Source organism: Ailuropoda melanoleuca, unplaced genomic scaffold (assembly GCF_002007445.2).
Source record: "Ailuropoda melanoleuca isolate Jingjing unplaced genomic scaffold, ASM200744v2 unplaced-scaffold8299, whole genome shotgun sequence".
NCBI classification, from domain to species: domain Eukaryota; kingdom Metazoa; phylum Chordata; class Mammalia; order Carnivora; family Ursidae; genus Ailuropoda; species Ailuropoda melanoleuca.
The window spans coordinates 49854-56903 of NW_023253657.1; positions in this window are offsets into that span (position 1 = coordinate 49854).

Sequence of the window (7050 nt, forward strand, 5' to 3'; positions counted from 1 at the left end):
CATAACGCTGGGATCACGCCCTGAGCCGAAGGCAGACGCTTAACCGCTGTGCCACCCAGGCGCCCCTATGAATATTTCTAACCATGATTCTGAGCAGTATGACCCTGAGTAGGCACCATACAGAATACGCATCCAGGCTGACAAAACAGCAACAATGACTCTGAAATGCAACACTCAAAAGAGCAGTTCACCCACTTAAAAAAGGAATGGCAGTAACTCCATACTGCCAGAGCAAACGTTATGAGCAGGTAAACAACTGTTGGCACAGATTTGAATCCTGCCTGACTGCAAAGAGACTGTTTTCTTCATCAACTAAAGGGGGGGGGGATATAATAATCTTTCTATACTGCAGGGCTGTCACAGATATATAAACATAAATTTCTCTTCCCTTCCTTCACATTTCAAGGACATCAAGGACATCTGAATTATAAAATACGGTGTGGCTTTTACTACTGTTGTTCAGCTTCAAGCCCACCCTTCTGTGCGTAGCTCTGCAACGCTGGGTCTCGGGGGTGGTTCTTAATCATTTTGTCCCCCAGGGGATATCTGCCAAGGTATGGAAACATCTGGGTTGGAGGGAGGGAGATACTGGTATCAAGTGGGTAGATGTCAAGTTTGTTACTAAATATCCTACAAAGCAGAGGACAGCCACCTGGCCCAAAATGTCAATGGTACTGAGGTTAAGGAACCGTGTCTAGGGTCTGTAAACTTGATTATTCAGAGTCCCTTGGCAGGTGGCTTCCGTTTTACATTCTGCCAATGGGAGGCCCTAAAGGAAGAGAGAAAGCATCCCTCCATCAGAAGAGGGTCTCCGGCCCCTGCATTCTCATCACTAGCCAGTTGCATCCTGCTCATAAAACTCCAGTAACAACGTTTCTCCTTTTTTGTAAAGATGGAAATGTCTGTATCTGTACTGTCCAATTCAACAGCTACTAGCCGTTAAAATACCTTGTCAGCTGAGGAAGTCTAGAAGCAGCAATGAGCACACACAGCACCGTGATCTTGGTTTCTAAACAGCATCATCCACTTAGAGGAACCAGAGCTCCCTGGAAAAATGGATGATTTCAGGGGTTGGGGTAGGGCAAATACATGAGCCTATAATATCTAGTTCTACAATGAATGATGCAGAGAGAATGATGGATACATGTCAAAAGCATACAGAAGAAACCTTGAAGAGGTTTCTTTTCTTTTCTTTTTTTTTTTTTTAAGATTTTATTTATTTACTTGTCAGAGAGATAGAGAGAGCTAAGCAGGGAGCCAGACGCAGGACTCAATCCCAGAATCCTGGGATCATGACCTGAACCGAAGGCGGACGCTCAACCGACTGAGCCACCCAGGCGTCCCTTGAAGGGGTTTCCATTGGCCAAATCTGGGATAATCTGAGCACTAAAGTAAATAATAAAAGTACTAGATTATAACCCATTGCACACAGGAATCCATGTGTCCATACTGATACAAATAAGAAAGTCAAAGAGAAGGAAATAGGGGGAAAATTCCTATGGTAAAGGAAATGGGAAAAAAAAACCTTCTTCCTTATGGTAGATATATAGATTAGATATAGAGATTAGTTACTCCCAATTCCTACTTCACCAGCACTGGACCTGTGCTGTCCAGTCTGGTAGCCACTAGCCACATGTGACTTTTTAAATGTGACTTTAGATTACATATAATTTAAAATTCAGTTCCACACCAGTCACATGTCAAGTGCTCACATGGCCAGAGGCTACTGCACTGTACAGCAAGGTATTGGACAATGGCATTTGAGACTGAGCCATAATTTTGTGAAGATAAAGTCTAGAACAGATATCAAGGTATGATCTAATTCTGTTCTTTTCTGAAACTCTTAAAATTTAGTATTGGAATTTAAAAAATGACAATTTCATAACGATAAAGAGTAAACAATAGCAACAAAATCTGGAAGCCGGAAAGCAGATGGATGAGTGGTAACAGAGTTAGGAAACTGAAGACAGCTGAATCCTAATCTGGGCAAAGGAGAAAGCTAAGAAATAACCCAGTTTACAGTGCAGATGCAACATTATGTCCAGGACTGGCAGCATCAGGTACCACCAGAACAAAAGGATGGAGAACTGTAGAAAGATGGAAGATGTAAAAGCTCTTTAGAAAAAGTTACATTTAAGTTTTTATTTAAATTCCAGTTAGTTAACATACAGTGTAATATTAATTTCAGGTATACAATACAGTGATTCAACACTTCCATTAACACTCGTGGCTCATCACAACAAGTGCACTCCGTAATCCCCATCACCTATTTCAACCATGCCCCCACCCACCTCCATTCTGGTAACCTTCAGTTCTCTCTCTATAGTTGATAGTCGAGAAGCAGTTAAATTTCTTTTTTAAAAAAATATTTTATTTAATATTTATTTGAGAGAGAGAGCACGAGTGGTGGTGGGGGTCAGGGGGCAGAGGGAGAGAATCCCAAGCAGACTCCTCATTGAGCACAGAGTCTGACGCAGGGTTCAATCCTACATCCCTGAGAATCATGACCTGAGCTGAAATCAAGAGTCGGATGCTTAACCAACTGAGCCACCCAGATGCCCCAAGAGGCAGTTAAATTTTTAAGTTGCCTCTCCAACAGTACACTCCAAGTGCAAAGTAAAAGTTTATTCATTAAAGCAGGTAATCTAGGAGGTCTCGAACCGAGGGAACTCATGGCATTGTTGACTGCAGAGGAAAGTGCATTCTGTACTGAAAACAGGAGAGTTGGAGTTAAGTAACTGAATTATTTCCAGGAGAAGTGGTAGTGTGGGGAATACAGCATTAAAGAGAGGAAAATCAGAACACTTGTCTAGAAGTTTCAATATCCTAAAAGTGAGAAAATGGAGGGGAGGAAATAACCAACAGAATAACTGGAGAAAACTTCTCAGAAAAAAAGAATATGATTTGCCAGACTGAAAATGCCCATAGAATACCCAACACAGTGGATAAAAGGAGACCTACCAATCACATTTCAGAAGGGCAGACATAAAAAGGAGACTCTAATTCTGCTAGCTTCCAGAAGAGGGGCTGGGAGAGAAGGGGAGTAGAGGTCACACAGAGATCAAAGATCTGATGTTTGCAATAGGAACACTGGACACTGAAAGGTGATGCATTACTGTCACCAAAGTTCTAAAGGAAAGACTTTCCAAATTAAAATTCCACAGCTAGGAAGGTTATCATTCAAGTATGAGGGTAGTATAGCAACATTTTAAGGTGCATTAAGTCCTTAAAAAAATAACTTCCCATGTATCCTCTTTCCTAAAACTACAGAAGTATATGTTACCAAAAGAGTGAGAGAGGAAAACAATGGGGAGATAGAATCTAGGAATGAGAGGACTGAATCAGAAAATCCAATACAATGGGGCGCCTGGGTGGCTCAGTCGTTAAGCACCTGCCTTTGGCTCAGGGCGTGACCCCAGCATCCTGGGATTGAGCCCCGCATCAGGCTCCCTGCTCTGCTGGGAGCCTGCTCCTTCCTCTCCCACTCCCCCTGCTTGTGTTCCCTCTCTCACGGTCTCTCTGTCAAATAAATAAATAAAATCTTAAAAAAAAAAAAATCCAATACAAGAGAGAAAGAAGCAACAACGCAGGAAGCCAGGCTCTGAAGTGGGAAGCCCTGAATCACTAGTCCCCGTCAGAGCACTGACACTCAAAGCCATGTATGCCGAGTGGTCATCATCCAGACCCTGAGGCCACAGGCGTGTTTGTTTTACACTGTTTCCTGAAGTTTAACACTATTTAGACAAGTACACAAATCATCAACACACAGCTTGGTTTTCACAAAGTGAACACATCCTGTGTAACACCTAGACCAAGAACCCCAAAAGTGTCCCTCATGCCCCTAATAACCACCCAAGTTACCATCTTGACTTCTAACATTCTAGGTTAACTGTCCATCTTGTTGACTTACATGTATAAGTTCATGTACGTACGTATTAATATCTGCAGGACTCTCACAGTCATTCGTGCACATTACCAGCTCAGGGTAAAAAAACTCAACTCTCTCCCTTCTCGTTTCTGCCCTCACACTGTAAACAAGTGTCTTTTTCATGGTCTATCTGGTGCCATGTTTTTCACCTTTTTGGACTGTTTATAGGTAGTTTCACCATTTCAAACAGCCCCTAATGGTACAGCTGCAGTGCTGTCCAGTGTTCCTACACACCATAAGGTTGTGACATGCCTTACAGAGAAAATATATGTTAGATAAGCTTTGTTCAAGCATGAGTTATGTTGCTGTTGGCTGTGAGTTCTATGATCACAAATCAACAATGTATATTAAATAAGTTGTCTTTCAACAGAGTCACTTATGAAAAAATAAGACTGATCTATTGATGAAAATGTGATCAGAGGCCTACAGGAACCTAACCCTGAATTTCCCCTAGGAGCAATTATTCAGTATTTGCTAATTCACTGTTCATGGAAACTTTACAGAACAGAACTACCACAGGTAACAAGAACCAACTATATACACACACGATCAGAGAGTATTGTACATTTTCTTGTGAATCTGATGAAGTTCCTGTTCTCCCTTCCAGGACAGAGGTTCAGCCGAGGACCCTCATTTTACCCAAGTGTTCTGCTCTCAGCTGCTCAGGAGAGCAGGAGGTGGGCCCTACCACACCTCTGCTGTGAAGCTGCCCCGGGCCACACACTGGCCCAGCCGAATCCCCCCACCTGTGGCGGGCCTGAGTGTCAGTCATGACCTCACCCAATGACTTCTCCAAAGAGTTGCTCAGAAACTCTCCTGAGGCTGAAGGCAGACTGTGCAGCTTCTCCTATCCTCAGAGATTTCACCCAATAGCGCAAACTGCCTTTTCCTCACACAGCAAGACTGGAGTTTGCCACTCTGTGTTTCATAACTAAACAATATGTTGCTTAGATAGGAATAGATATATCAAGGGCTAAAGTATAGAGAAAGACAAGCGATGATCAAGACAGAGGGCCAGACAGTGGTTTGTGAGATGGTCTACTTTTTAATATGAGTGATGGAAACAAAGATCTTTATCTTTTTACTGAATGCATGTTTTGTACACTCCTCTGAACGCATGACACATTTCTCACACGTACATAAAAACTACATTTTTAAAGAAAAGGACCGACTGGCCACATATCTTAAAAATGGTTAATACTGTTTAGGTTTTTTTTTTTTTTGAAGAGCTAGAAACTTAAAAACTGTAAGAGGATATTCTTATTACTTCTTAGTGGGTGAGTAAGGTCTGTCTGAGCAATACAGGGAACCTGAAACCATAAAGGGGGGGAGGGAGAGCACACTAAATTTGATATACAACTTTAATATCGGCAAGAGATTCCACAAACAAAGTCAAATGACAACAGATGAGGAGAAACATTTATAATAAACAAACAATAATAGGCTTAAAACTTAAGAAAAAGACCAACAGGAAAAAAAATTTAAAAAATGGGAAATGAGATATGACCAGGCATTACTGAAGAGGAAGTATGTGATTCAAGCACATCCCTGGTAATAAAAGTATCTAAAGTCCTCCAAAATTTTCAATGCCATTCAGAAAAGGCCTAATTCAAGTAAGGCTCATGAAAATCTTAAAATAGAAGATTCAGGCATGACCAGTAAAATGAAAAATAGGCTACCAAGTTTGTGAATCAAAAACTGGCTTCATTCTTAGGTAAAACTGACCCTCCTCCTACCAGACCTTCCTCCAAAAATTTCAATTACTCTCATTTTGCAAGAGTTCTAGCTTAGGCACCACCCACAGTCAACACAGAAGTAAGACGAAATCAAAGCCTTCACTCTTTGCTAACAACATTTTAGCTTCCTCACATAGTTACATACTTGCTACATCTTTTCACTTGCCCACTTACCTTGCACCACTGTAAGGTCCTGTACTTGACCCTATTTATCCAATGTTTTTAACAGTGACTTGGAAAATGACAGAAAATATACTTATAAAGCTTTGTGCATGAAAGAAGCAGCTAAAATACTGGGTGACAGAACAGAAATTCAAAGCAAGGTGAATGGGTGTGCCAAAATATAAATTTTTAAAGGAGTCTCATAAAGTCTTGCCTTTAGATTGAACAGCAATCCATGGGCTAAAAAATTCAGCAAATAAACAAGCTCAGGTAGCATTAACAAACATGTAAGATACATTACTGTAATATTTCCACAACATTTTACTCTTGTTGGACCACATGTGAAGACCTTCATTCAGTTCTGGGTGTCTTGTTTTAAAATGAGAAACAAATACGGTATAATGACAGAATGGCAAAGATTCTAGAAACTAAGTCAAGAGAAATTACTAAAAGACAAAACAAGCTATTCAGCAGAAGAGCTGAGAGTAGGTAATGCACAGGGGATATGACAGCCTTAAGCAGAGCTAGCCTAAGAAAGTAGAGAGTTCACTGGTCCCTGCAGCTACTGAAGTCAAAACCAGGAGGCACTAAATGCAACATGCTACCCTATACTGGATCCTACAACAGAAAAAGTTTATTAGTGGAAAAACTAGTAAAATCCAAGTAAGTCTGCAGTTTAATAATAATGAACCAATGTCAGTGTAGTATTTGACCAATATGCCAGGGTACCATGTTAACATTAGGTGAAACTGGGTGAGCGGTATATGGAAGTCTTTACTACCTTTGCAAGTCTTCCGTAAATCTGAAATTACGACAAAACTGAAAGGTTATAAAAAAGAAAGAAGGCAGATGGCTCAACAAATGACTTTCAATAGTGTAGTGAATGCTCTTATCAACGCATGGGTTGTGTTCAGAAATTAGACAAACTGAAATGCGCCTTTGAAAGGATATCTGCATATTTCATTGCATACTGTTACCACTTAAACTGAGGGTCAAATGAATTTAGTCGGGCCACTAATATCTACTTGGAGTCCAAAAGCCAGAATGTGAAGAACAAAGCTAACCGAAGCAGATCCATCAATACCAGGGAAAATAATCTTATATTTCCAATAATGTTGCAACTGATTCTTCTTCTTCTTCTTTTTCTTTTCTTCTTCCTCTTCTTTTTTTTTTTTTTTAAATTTTATTTATTTGAAAGAGAGAGAGAGAGAACAAGCTAGGGGG